This window comes from Mirounga angustirostris, unplaced genomic scaffold (assembly GCF_029215605.1).
Source record: "Mirounga angustirostris isolate CCGP_5_RB_7025 unplaced genomic scaffold, mMirAng1.0.hap1 SCAF_11, whole genome shotgun sequence".
In the NCBI taxonomy this organism is placed as follows: domain Eukaryota; kingdom Metazoa; phylum Chordata; class Mammalia; order Carnivora; family Phocidae; genus Mirounga; species Mirounga angustirostris.
Window position 1 is genome coordinate 5,764,700 of NW_026991719.1, and position 14,747 is coordinate 5,779,446.

The 14,747-nt window shown below is 42.9% G+C and overlaps 1 protein-coding gene across 5 annotated transcripts in view; it reads right to left on the reverse strand.

Annotated features, from left to right (window-relative positions):
- Positions 1–14,747, reverse strand: part of ANOS1 (anosmin 1) — a 187,377-nt gene that overhangs the window by 156,175 nt on the left and 16,455 nt on the right. The gene's annotated exons all lie outside the window — the stretch shown is intronic.

Genomic DNA, 14,747 nt, shown 5'->3' on the forward strand with positions numbered 1-14,747 from the left:
TTTTCTCCTTGGATGGTAACCATCTTGCCACGTTTGCCAATGAGTGGGCAAAGGTATTATTTTCGGTTTAATTTCCTTCGGCCATGTGTATTTCCTTCAGCGTGAACTGTCTGTGCATTTTACCATTTCGATTCTGGATTGTTTAACCTTATCAACTAGAGCAGTGCCAATCAGATTTAATACTCATTTGTCTATAAATGGTGCTGTAAACATCTTCCAGTGATCATTTGCCTTTTGATTTTTTTTTTTAAAGATTTTATTTATTTATTTGACAGCGAGAGAGGGAACAGAAGCAGGGGGAGTGGGAGAGGGAGAAGCAGGCTTCCCGCCGAGCAGGGAGCCCGATGTGGGGCTCGATCCCAGGACCCTGGGATCATGACCTGAGCCGAAGGCAGATGCTTGACGACTGAGCCACCCAGGCACCCTGCCTTGTGAATTTATTCATGTTTTCTCTCCATGCAGAAAATTTCTATCCACATACGCGCACACACACACACGTGCTCGCACACGTACATAGATATGTCTGTCTACATTTCCTTTTTGGCTTTTAGGTTTCCTATTTTTCTTAAAACAATCCACCACCACCCCCCGCCCCGGTCAAGGTTTTGCAGCTGTACTTTGCTTTTGCCTTCATCAATCAGCATTTGCCATACTATTTATCTCTACAAAGAACTTCTAAGAACCCTGCCTCATGGCATCAAGGATGTTGGTAAACCCCTGATTAATTCCAGCTACTGTGTTTCAGCCAGGTGCACATACACTGAAGCATCCAACTACACTGCTCACCTGTAAGGCTCTCTGAGCAGAAGAGCGATGGAAAAATACAAGAATCCAGTACATTTCAACATCCTGCCCCGGGGGGAAGTTCTTAGATTACAATAGCCTTCACCAGTTAAGCCACTTGACAACAAAAATAAAATACAGTATTTGCAATCAAGTCTTGTTCTGGCTTAAAGCCAGCAAAGATAAAGAGTCAAAGTACATCAGGCAAGAAACGTCTTTACCTGTTGAATCATTATTGTAACCACCAGGTAGGATCAGACACTGGGACTTTTGTAATTATATAAAAATTACATCCTGTATTTTATTGGCTTAAGTAGATCAAACATGAATGCTAGTCAATCCAACTTTCAAAGAGTTTATGTAAGTTCAATCAGCTGCACCCAGACATTATTTCAATGACATTTTCAAAGTCTCTCCATTTCTAGCTTTTTGATTTTTTTTTTCCTTAAAGAAAAATAATTCTTCAAAAGCTTCAAGTAAAGAAAACACTTCATTCACTCAAAGACAACCCATAAGGAAAGGATAAAGATAAATGAAAACTAGCTATCTAGGTACAACCATTTGAAAAAAGGAAAGAGAATTAGAACAGATCCCACATTTTCTTTAACATAACCAGGTGTAGGTGTGGAACAAGGAGTAACCTGCAGTTTTGCAAACACAACACAAAACTATTGTCCAACTGAAGGACAGAACATCGGAAACTGAAACTATCCCAGAAAACCCACCACAGACCAAATGTTTACCATTCAACCCTATGAAACTACACATAATCAGCTTTGACTTTCAGTTGACAATTTTGATCTCATATTAAACGTAAGTTTCTTGGGGCGCCTGGGTGGCTCAGTTGGTTAAGCGTCTGCCTTCGGCTCAGGTCATGATCCCAGGGTCCTGGGATCGAGTCCCACATAGGGCTCCCTGCTCAGCGGGAAGCCTGCTTCTCCCTCCCCTCTGACAGCCGCTCCCTCTGCTTGTGCTCTCTGTCAAATAAATAAAATCTTTTTTAAAATAAATGTAAATTGTTTTTTTTTTTTTTAAATGAATGCATGGAGGGGCACCTGGCTCGCTCAGTTGAAGAGCATGCAACTCTTGATCTCAGGGTGGTGAGTTCAAGCCCCATTACTTAAATAAACAGAACTTAAATAAAAAATTTAAAAAGGTAAAATAAAGGTATGGATTAAAATTTAGGAATTCATTTTCATCCAGAATATCTTCCTATTAATTCGGAACCATGGAATAATATACTTAATTTCATTTATTATTAGAAGGATGTGCTTTTCGACTGTCAATATACGTGGAACTTCCCCACGTGTTCAACAGCAAATAAAAGATAGTGGAAGAGAAGGACATTGAGAGGAGGCATTTCTGTGGCTTGAAATGTTTTTTTTAAATGAATCCTTGCTAGTGATCATCTCGACTATAGATTTCATTCAAAATATTTCTCAGGACGCTTCTATGTATATCACTAAGTGAGAGAAGCTAATCTGGAAAGGCTCCATGCTGTAGGATTCCAAGTATATAACCTTCCCAAAAAGGCAAAACTAAGGAGATGGTAGAAAGATCATTGGCAGGCAGGGTGGAGGTGAGGTGAGGATAAAAGATGGAACAGAAAGGATTTTTAAGACAGTGAAAATAACCTGATATAATAATGGTGGATCCATGTCTTTATCCATTTGTCACAACCCACAGAATGTACACCACCAGGAGGGAACCCTAACGTGAACTATGGACTCCAGGGATAACGGTGTGTCACTGGAGGTTCACGGACATAGCAGGCGGACCACTGGAGGTTCAGGGACGTAGCAGACGGACCACGAGTGAGGGATGCTCATCATAGGGGAGGCTATGCATGTGTGGGGACAGGCAGTCTCTACAACAGTGTACCTTCTATTTGGTTTTGCTGGGAACCTGAAACTACTCTAAAAAATAAAATCTACTTCAAAGGAGAGGGAAAGAAAACAAGCTTTGTGTTTATATTTGTTGTTCGTAAGTAGGACTTCTTTCAAATGTTATGGATCACCCTCCGTAAACAAATGGCCTTTCACCCCCACCCCACCCACCCCCGCCGTGTCAGAAAATTCTCTCTGGATTCTACCAATGTCACATTGAACTGAATTCTCTAGAACTGTCGGCCATCCACGTATGTCTCTCCGCAGACGACCAGCCCTTCCCTATGCCCAGTGCTGGAATGCACGCCTGGCCACACTGTCTTTGTTTCACTTCTTTACGCCCAGCAGCTTGTGAATAAGAACCTTCGAAAGTCCTGTCCTTTCACCCAGAACGTGTGCCCCCACCAGGCCAGGCCCCATGCATCCTTTGGGTCACTGAAAATGCCACTTCTTTCGGGAAGCCTTCCATGACCCCTACACCCTTTCCCAGATCCCCTGTGACACACATTCTTGCAAGCTCCTTGCACTTCTCCAAAATGCTCTACTACGGTGGACACGTATAAATGTGTTATTTGTAATGATCATCTGCCTGAAAACATGTTAAAGACAGAGTCTGTCTGTATCTCTTGCTTACCATTGGCTCCCTGACCGCCTTAACAAATACTATTGAATAAATAAATAAATGAATGGATTAGGGAGTCATACAAGAAATTTACACTTTAATCATTAGGTCATAAGGACCTGAAAAGAATGAAATTAAGTAGACTGAGCTGTGCAAATCGTTCACCTTCTCTGAGGAGGAGCTTTTAGGTTCATTATTTTGTTTCCTATAGAGTTCAAGAGAACCAGCATTGCAATATCAAAAATGGAACAAAAAACTTGCATTCAGAATCCAACAAATTATTTTAGAAATAATCATGCTAATTATCTTTTTACAGATGCACATAATTAAAGTTATCTAAAGAAAATTTATAGCACAGCAAGTGCCAGACTATGCCATATGGGAAAACATTACATTTTATTAACATGTTACTATGAATTTTGACAAGGAATATTCTAATGAGTTCTATATGTGGGAGAGCATTAGATCAAGACAGAAGTTTTACTCCTTAGTGTCCCTATGAGAAGGGTGGGACCCACCACAGGATCAGAAGTACTGGCTTCTCTTAGGACATCTCATGCGATGGTCTACTTGCTTCAGTCCCCTCCATGAGGGCATGCTAATTACGGGATTCACTCTTGCCAGGTAGGATTTCAGACGGGTATCCCCCAAACCGTATTTGGTATTACAATGTGTATTTGCAGGAGACAATTCTAGAAAGGTGGGCCGTCTCCACAGAATCACATAAAACCCTGGAAGATTTCAAGACAGAATAAATGATTTGTGGCGAAATAAATCCAGCCTTAAGTAGGTTTAGAGGGAGCATTAAAGGTAATAACCAGAATTTAGTAAATGACATGTTTTACAAAGTAAGGGAAGCAAGAGATGAAGAGTACCTCCTATAAATCAAACAGCTAAATTACTGTTGATAGGAAACCTGAACAATAAAGAAACGTCTCTATAAATGTCACTCTCCTTCACTGCTTCCTATTCATTACTCCAAAATGTTCACTTCACGTGTCAATTGTGTGTGAGTCCTTCCAATCCCAGAAACCTCTCACCAATCACCATATCGACTTGTCCGGAAAGTAAACACATGCTTGGGACGCCTGGGTGGCTCAGTCGTTAAGCGTCTGCCTTCGGCTCAGGTCACGATCCCAGGGTCCTGGGATCGAGTCCCACATCGGGCTCCCTGCTCATTGGGGAGCCTGCTTCTCCCTCTCCCTCTGCTTGTGCTCTGTCAAATAAATAAAATCTTTAAAAAAGAAAAAAAAAACCACATGCTTGTGGAATAAAGTGGCGAGTCCCGCGGGGCAGAGGCGTTGGGTTCATTGTGTAGCAAGGACCACCCTCTTCCCCAACGTGGGTATTGTAGACGGCCACACCTACGTCGGTTCCCAAGCCTTTCTTTGAAGCTTTCCTGACTTTAATAATTTGTTTGTGTCTGAGTGATGTTGAGAAAGACTGGGAAGAGGAGAAAAGAAGGAGTGGTAGGGGAAGAAGTGGACGGAATCGGGAAGAAAGAAAGAGTCCACAGAGTCTGGGGTAAGTGGCATATTGCGTCTTTGGGCATAAACAGGAGATTTAAAGACTCTTTTAGATATAAAATGATGTAAGAACAGATTTTAATGTAAAAGCAGATTTTGTTTTTGACATCAAGAGGCACAGGCAAATCTGCACTCTTTCAGATCATTGCAGCCCAAGCTCACAGAAAGCCCCTGGCGGGAGGAATGCCATTAGCTCAGTGGGCTGCACATCAGTGGGCCCTCCAGCAGGTGTCCGAATGCAGAGACGGCAATGTCTGAACCTCGGATGCTATGTCTGGTTATGTATCTTCGGCTCAGTCTCCACGGCAACCACCAGGACTGTCCAATCTGGGGTGGGGGGTCCCCACTAACACTGGAGAATCCCAGCTACACCTGCTGTAAGCCACAGTAATTAGAGACAAGGCACAGAAAGAAAAGCCTGGTGGCAATGAGAGGAGCAATGAGCTCTGCAGAAAAGATCAATGCCCAGGATCCACTTTTTGGGACACAGAACATGTCCTTCCAACAACCTGAGGCAAAACTGTGAGACTCTGTGCTTCATTGAGACACACAACCTGACCGTCATCTTTCCCCAGCCGTGGTGAATGTGATACCATGACTTTTGACCAGTCATAGGGGTCAACATTTCACACACGAGAACTTGGTCACACCTGTGCATGCTGTCACCTGTTAAACTAACTTCTGTGCATTGCTGCTTCTACACATGTTGGGTTTAACTGCCATTTAAAATGTGATTAATATAGAGGTGCCTGGGTGACTCAGTCGGTTGGGCATCTGCCCTCGGCTCAGGTCATGATCTCAGAGTCCTGGGATCGAGTCCTGCGTCAGGATCCCTGCTCGGCGGAGAGTCTGCTTCTCCCTCTCCCTCTGCCCCTGCTCCTTCTCTCTGTCTCTAATGAATAAATAAAACCTTTAAAAAATATTTTAAAAAATAAAATGTGATTAATATAATTAGGCAATGATTTGTCATTGAAAGGGAAAATTGTGGTATATGCAAAAATGCAAATGAAGAAACGAAGAAGGGCACCTGGGTGGCTCAGTCGGTTAAGCATCTGCCTTCGGCTCAGGTCATGATCCCAGGGTCCTGGGATTGAGTTCCGCATCGGGCTCCCTGCTCAGCGGGGAGCCTGCTTCTCCCTCTCCCTCTGCCTGCCACTTTCCCTGCTTGTGCTCTCTGTCAAATAAATAAATAAAATCTTTAAAAAAAGAAAAGAAATGAAGAAGTGTCGCAAATACTCACTGCCCCAAGACTGAACTTTCCTATTTTCTTGCAACTAATAACTAATACCTTACAGGATTCAAGCAAGCAATACAACACAGTAGATGAAGTTGTGTCATGTGATTACTGGTAAGTGAACAAAAGGAGTCACAAAATGCAAGTGAACACAAAAGAAATCACCAAAACTCCTGGACCAAATAAAAGGTATTATAAAAGAACAAGATATTAGTGGGACCAAATGATGTTTCTTTTTTTTTCTTTTAAAGATTTTATTTATTTTTTGACCAACAGAGAGAGAGAGCACAAGCAGGGGGAGCAGGAGAGGGAGAAGCAGGCTTCCCGCTGAGCAGGGAACCTGATGCAGGACTTGATCCCAGGACCCTGAGATCATGACCTGAGCTGAAGGCAGATGCTTAACCTACTGAGCCGCCCAGGTGCCCCCAAATGATGCTTCTTTTATGAAAGATCATCACTGAGCCTGTATCATGATTTTATTATATATATGTATTTTTTTATTTCTTAAGGTTGCATAAAAATGGATTTTCCACCCATGGTTTCTTAGGTTCATTAAAATCTCTTCTATAAATTCATGTTGGCTCTCTACAAACCCCCTTTTTTCTCCATACTGACACATCTTGATAGTTACTTTTGGGGGCGGCCCCTGCGTTCCCTAACCTGCATTCAAGAAATGATTAGTGACTTCTTAAACTGATCCATATGTTACAGAAAATGAGCCTGTGATTATAAAGAATGAAGTATTTATTATCAGTGGCTATATGGAGGTCTGCCAAGACCACAAAAAAGATAAACTCAATGTGACTTTCGATTACCTCTAACATCAAATGTGCATACAGAACTTCTACAGACATGAAGTGGGACGGAAGAAGCTTCTGTGCTATTTGTTTTTCTCAATGAAATCAGAACCAAGGTAATTTTCTGAAAGAAGTGAGTTGTTGGAGGAGGGGATGGACGAGAGTGATGAACATCTGGATTAGCTGCTGAAGGAACATGAGAGCTGAAGTAAGTAGACGTATCCTGGCAGGATTGGTGGGTGGTATAGATGTTTACCTGAGGTTGAGAGCTATGGGGATTCATAGGAACACCATTCTACATGATTATGTGATTTTTTTTTTAATATTTCATTTATATATTTGAGAGAGAGAGAGCACGAGCAGGGGGAAGGGCAGAGGACAAGCGGACTTCCCACCAAGCACAGAGCCTGATCCCAGGACTCGGGGATCATGACCTGAGCCAAACTCAGACACCCAACTGACTGGGACACCCAAGCACCCCAGATTGTGTGATTCTCTCTAGCAGTACCCACCACTGAAATGACACGTCCAAGTAGGCAGCTTTAGGGCTTGATGAATTCAGTTAGAAATCTGCAGCCAGAGATTAGCCAAAGGGTAAAAAAAATAAAGCTATTGATCAAACAAAACAAAACAAAACAAAACACAAAACACCAAAAAACAAAAACAAAACAAAATTAAGGGGCGCCTGGGTGGCTCAGTCGTTAAGCATCTGCCTTCAGCTCAGGCCATGATCGCAGGGTCCCGGGATCGAGCCCCGCATCGGGCTCCCTGCTCGGCGGGAAGCCTGCTTCTCCCTCTCCCTCTCCCCCTGCTTGTGTTCCTGCTCTTGCTATCTCTCTCTCTGTCAAATACATTTAAAAAAAAAATCTTAAAAAAAATTAAAAGAGGAAGGGCCAGTGCAACGGTGCTTCCAACATTGGGGGTTCAAAGAACCACCTGCGGAATCTGTTAGACATTGAGGTTCTCTGGGACAGACTCAGTGGATCTAGATCTGACCCTGGAATCTGTAGATTGACAGATGCCCCAAATGCTTCTTAGAATGTGACACTTGTGGTAAACTCTAGGACAACAGATTGTCTGAATCTTGAGGGATTACAGAGTGAAAGTCTGGTGATGAAAGAAAGAGCAGGTGTAGAGCAGACCAGTTGTAGAAAGCAAATAAAAGCGTGAAAATGGTAAGTTTTACGGTCAGAGTGGAAAAGTGCGGCTTAAAAAGTGTAAGGGAGAAGAGTTCCTGTGGATGATAGGTCCCTGGTGTGCCAACAGTTGGAACCGTTCCGACCCCAAAGGGAGAATTTTATTACATAAGAGTAATTGTCAGTAGCGAATCCCATCCTGCACCACCCAGACGTCCCCACACCTCCATGGCTGAAATGAACATTCCTACTCAGAGTGTTGAGTGTGGACAGTTCACAGCCAAATTCCACCTTTCCCCACCTGGAAACCGTACTCGGTGGAAGAGACGTTACCTAACCCACGCCACACTCCAGGGAGAAGCTCACATCGAGTGACTGGTCTGGTCGATGCTGTGGTACAAAGGACCAACCTCCTTGTCCCAGTCAGGAAAACTTACAAGACATGCCCAGCTCCAGATCATGCTGTGATGTCCATGCCAGCCCAACTCCTGCCCTGTGCTGCGTCCTTCACTCCCCCTCGGGGTCTGATCCTGGGAACATCACCCAGTAAAGTTCTGAGCTCACATCTCCAAAGCTTAGAATATGCTTCATGAATAACACAACCTATGAAAACCAATCGCCTTCCCATATTCATCCAGAAGGAAAGAATGAGTTTTCTCTAATTGAGAGGCTTTTGGAAAAAGCCAAGTTACAATAAAGCCAAGTAGGTAGGAAGCACATCTCTTGAAAAGGGTGAGGGTGTTGAAGGAATTAACCAAGTGGTAGCAGGTAGAAGTGAGCCCTTCCGGTGCAGAAGATGCAGGTGGAACCACGGGAAACAGCAGGTGAGCTGGTGAACATTCTCACCCAAGGACAGATCTCGTTAAGTCCCCACAAGCTCTGCCTCAGTGGGCCAAGCTAGCTTAGGATGCATTACAACTTCACTTCCTGAAACTAAGAGAATTGTATTCTCTTGAAAGTGTTCACCAAAGAAAAACCCAGTGTTGTTTCAATAGGTTTCAACTTGTTATTGGTGGTTATTTTTCATTTGTGCATTTTAAAAGCAACTTTGTGGTGAAGGCTGTGTACCAAACAATTGAAAGAACAAGAGAAATCCTTTTCTTAAAAAACATGTCAGCACCATTCCAAAGCTCCTGTGAGGAATTAAAGTCATTATCAAAGCAGGAAAAAAAATGCAAGAGCAATGTGGAAAAAATTTAAACACAATGATTCTTAATTACATCCTTTGCTAGAGTTCTCTGGAGAGGCTAGGATAGGATGCAAATTTACAACTCGCTGAAGTATACTTTAACCTTTAATGACTGGCAATATTTAGGAGACTTCTTTGGTCTTTTCTTTCCCTAATTCTTGTTGTTTCTGCTGCTGTGTTTTTATTGTAGGATGTTTTAAACATGAACAAAACAGAAAAATTCATCAAGAGAAATTCTAGCAAAATCTGAAAGCATGCAGCCAGCCACTAAAACAATGACGTCATCAGCTCTCTTAGTTACATCAGGATTCAACCCTGCCCTACCTGGTAGTGTATAAATGCTGCCCTTACTCACAGCAACTGGAAACCACTTTATATCAAAATGTTGGGAGGGCATTTAGAATTCTGACTTCTCCACAGGTCATCAGCTGAGCGGCGTAAGATTCCAGACCTCTCTGAGACCTTCTACATATGACTAACATCACCTCTGTACAAAGCATTTGCTTCAGTGGGCATCTCAGTCAATCCCTCTCTGTGAAAGTATAAGGTCTATCCAAATACAGCCAAGCCGTTCTCTAAACACAACCAGGACAAGAAAAGGGACTCAAAATGTGTTTCTAAATACCCACTCAAAAAGTTTGTAAACTGTAGAATTCTGACTCACATGATACCATATCATTACAAATCACTGAAGACCTTTGAGGGTCATTTAATCCATCTTGCTGAAAACAAGACAAATCTAACTCGTTAATGACATGTAATTGTCTTATAATACAAGGAACTTTCCAAGGGAAAGAGTTTCAGCATCTCGGTAATATGCTACCCTGTTCTCATTGATTTTTCCATCCCTGAATCCCTGCTGAAACCTCTCAAACGAACACAGAGCAAAGTCGTGACGAGTTATTAAAGTTCAGACTTTCTGCATGCTAATATCCTCTTCTCTAATTAACAAAATCCTCTAATCACTCTCTCCAAAACATGTACAATGCCTAAGAAAAAAAGGTCAAAATTGGATGAGGACACAACACAGGGTCCATCCTGTGTAAGTGTGAAGAAGGAAGATCACATAGACATTATTCAGTTCCATAATACTCAGGGTGGTAGGACCAAGAGGATGATGCAAACAACCCACATCTTGGAAGTGAACGTCAATACGGGGACCTTTTTGAAAAATGCTCATCAGTGTCTGAGGAGAAAGGAAAAGTGCAGAGTGGGTTGGGAGGGAGGATCTAAGCATCCCGTGATAGCACTAAACCTCAAAACCACTCCGCCTAGGACTCTCTGGACACACGGGGTTACTCATTGTTGTGGATTTGAATCACATGTGAAAGCCATCAGCAATACTGGTAACACAAGACTCTAAGGAACATTCTAGATCATTGTGAGAATTGCGAGAGTTAATAGAGACTCAAGCCCAACGTTCCCCCTGTGTAGATGAAGACACTGGAGCCCAGAAAGGCTAAAAATGTGCAATCCATTGCTGATTCAAACAAAAAGAATACTCTGATAGAAAGCATGCCTAACTTGGGAGTCACAAGAACCTATTGCACATTCCAGGTCCCTTATAAAATGCAAGCTTTTGAAAAGAAATCAATTTCTTCTTTTCTAAAATGACAAGAAGAGTGTTTCTGCAAGATGGACACAGAGATATTTATGAAGACCATCTGTGATCATCTCAAGTCAAAGCGGTAGTCTAGCTGGCAAGATGCAAAATCCATCAATATGAATGACTTGCACATAAGAGGTGACTGTTAATAATTTAGAAGGTCTCAGAGAGGTCTGGAGTCCTGGGTGGCTCATGTAATTAACTATGGAGATGTCAGAACTCCAAGAGCCCTTAAGAAGTTTTGATATAATAAGGAAAAAAAAAATCGCTTTCCATTGCTTATGAGTAAGATCAATCTTATGAATTTCTACATTATTTGGTTGTTTCAAGTCTTTCCAGAGGCACAATATCCATGTAAAGCATAATATCAGTACAGTTCTTCAACACAGTGCTGCACTAAATTAAATTCATAAACCCATAACCCCCTTTTGGGGAACATGAAAATCCAATAACATCAAACACTATTTCTTTCGGGTTCCTGCACCCAATTTCAATGTGGGATGAGCTGTGGGATTCCCACCCCACCAAGAAGCTCTCAGACATCAGCAGGGTGTGGGACAACTTAACTCAATTCTGACACTGTCCACTCAGAGCTAGCATCAGATTCCACAGGCAAAGGGCTCAGGCCTCCACGACTGCCCCCCACCTCCTCTTCAGATGCCAATCGTCAAGTGCAGATTATTACCTGTGCTTCTGAGCACCATGCTAAAGACCCAAGTTTCCAACAACCCCCTCCTTGGGTTTGACTGATTTTCTAGAGCAGCTCACAGAAAGAGAAACGTTTTACTAGGTGACCGTTTTTTAATAAAAGGTTGTACCTCAGGAACAACCAGATAGAAGAGATACTTCGGGCAAGGTGTGGGGAAAGGGGATGGAGCTTTCAGGCCCTCTCCATGTTCCTCACCTCCATGTGTTCACCAGCCCAGGAGCTCTCTCTCGACCCTCCTCTGTTGGGTTTTTCTGGAGGATTCATGACATAGGCATGATTGATTAAATTGTTGGTCACTGGTAACTGATTCAACCTGCAGCACCTCTCCCCTTCCAGGATGTAGGGGGAGGGTTGAAAGTTCCAACCCTCTATTCACAGGCTGGGGCCACTAGCAACCTGCCCCCATCCTTAGGTTACTTAGGGGCTTTCCAAAAGTCACCTCATTAACGTAACAGAAGACACCGCCATCATTCCTGTCACAGGAAATTTCAAGGGGTTTGAGCCAGGAACCAGTGGATGAAGACCAAATACAAGAGAAATATATTTTGGTCACCTGAATTACCAAATTCCTTATAAATTCCTTATAAATCACAATGTCACAGTATTCTTAATATTATTTAAAATTCCAAAGGAAATATACTGACTGTAAGTTTCCTAGGACTGCTATAAAAAAGCACCACAAACCAGGTGGTTTAGACAACAGAAATGGACTGTCATAATTCTAGAGGCTAGAGGTCTTACTTAGATCAAGGTGTCAATACAACCATGCTCTCACTGAGAGCTCCAGGGGAGGATCCATTCCATGCCTTTCTCTTAACTTCCCATGTTTCCTTGGCTTTTGGCAGCCAGTCTACCCTCCACGTGGCCTTCTACTCGTGTTCTCACATCTATGAGCATCTGTGTCCAAATTTCCCCTTTTTATGAGGACCCAGTCATATTGCATCAAGGACTCACCCTGCTCACATATGAACTCATCGTAACTAATTCCATCCCCAGCAACTGTTTCCGAATCAGGTCATTTTCTGAGGTACTGAAGGTTAGGCCATCAACTTACGGATTTGGGAAACGGGGGACACAATTCAACCCGTAACAGTGACAAAAATAAAGCCATGGGGCAAATGCTCTCTTGTTTGAACCACACCCCAACCTGCACCCCAGTTGAGGACCCCTGCCTTAATAGTTTCATGCATGTTTCCCATTGCCTTCAAAAATCACTGTCAGTGTGTATTCCTTAACTCCTTGCCACCTCCAGGCATATGGCAGAGCACAGTGTCCCACTCTGACCCATCTGTCTCTCCATCTTGCTGACAACAACTTGTCCCTTGCCTGTCTTTACACAAAGTACTTAATTCTCAGAGCACATGTTTGCATCAGAAGGCGGCATTTGTGAACCATAATGTAGACCCTTCCGGATCAAAGAGTCCAGCACTTGGTGAAAACGGACCGCTTAAGTAAGTGGGGAACAGCCACACATTCACAATGAGATGGTTCTCGTCCAAGGTGCTAAGTCCATCCTTACCATGTTCTTTCTACCCTATGTCCATACCCTCAACTTGACATTCTTTACTTTCCTTCCATAACTGGACCTTAACTACTTAGGAACTATGAACTATCGTCTTTAAAGTTCCCCTTAAGGATTCGTCATCGTAGACCTCCATCCTAGACACATACGGTCAGAGGAGGCACTCATGGGCTCCTTCCCCCCTCAAGTTGGAACCATAACCTAGGTTTCAAAAGACAAAGCAGCCAACAGCTATTCCAATCCTCTCCCTTGACAAATGAATACAGTAAATCTGAGTGCATCCTCAGGAACATTTCTGCCATGGGAGCCACGGCTGACTCCTCTTTCATAAGCTAAATTCTACAAAATCCTGAATGAAGGCAGGCTGGTTAGAAGAAGAATGCAGGGGCCAAGAGGCAGAGAACAGAGGACTGAGTGTGCGAATGGGGCACATCTTACTGAGCAGAGAGAGGCGCCAGAGAGAAACCCAGCACATAGAGAAGTCAACAGCAGTGGTTCTCAAAGTGGGGCCCTGACACCAGAATCACTGGCTGGATGCTTGTTAGACATGCAAATGCTGGGGTCTCACTCCAGACCTGCAGCATCAGAAATTCTGGGGGTGGGTACAGTAAGCTGTGTTTTGATAGGCCTGGTGGGCGATTCTGACCTTCGCTATAGCAACAGAACCTCACTGGGAAGGGAGAACAATTCATCTTACTTTGCTATCCCCGACTCCATGAAGTATCACTCCAAATGGTTCTTTCTTCTCTCTCGCCAAGTTTACCAAGTAAACGGAGTCCTCCATCCAGCTTGCAGGTGTCTCCTAGCATTCCAGTGATTGAAACAGACAATGCTCTGCATCCAGCAATACACTGATCTCTGGATGTGTGCGCGCGAGCACACGCACGTGGTCAAGTCTGTGTCTGCACAGATTGCTCAAGGAGAGGACACCTGGCCCAGAGTAGGCCAAGTGGCCTCCACTCTGGCTTGGCCTCACCTCCGTCTACGGGCATCTTCATAAGAAACAGCTCTGGGAAGATGTTACTTATTGCTCAGGGTAACAGTGAGGACAAAAAGAAAGAGGAGTTTAAAGGCACTCTCAGATCTCCCTCCTATTTTTCACAATGGATGCTTGACAGCCGTGAGGCTTGACATGTGTGATCTGTTGTTCTTAATAAGCAGTTCCCACAAGGCACATTACTGCCTGGCTTCTGGCATGTTGACCGGCAGAGGATTAATTTTAAGTTATAGAGCTAATTACTCACAAGCATTAACAGCAGCCAGAGAGAAGTTATTTCTAGATAGCAGGAGCTGAATTCTATTGCTATTATGGTGAGAACCATCTGAAAATTTCTACTTATACAAACATACCTCATAAAGAACAATGATTTTTTCCATTTGCATTCCTACAGAATATTTTAGTAACACATTTTATAATACATTAAGTCCTAGAAGTACTTATTCTAACACTAAAGCAACATCTACTGCCTTGATATACACTGACAGGCCAGAAGTTTCAGGATCTTAGTTGACTTTAATTTGTATTGGGGAAAATCTAAGCAGAAAAGAAAAAAATACCAGAACTACATGTTTTTCCCATTTCTAACTGACTTGAATTCAGATTGTTGTCACATTGTTTGCTTGTGATATATGCTTTTTCATGGTGCTAAGTTATGTGTTATTCATTAGAGAGTGCAGAATAATTAATCAAACTAAAATCAAGTACCTTGTAGTCAATTATACCCTGACTTACATGAT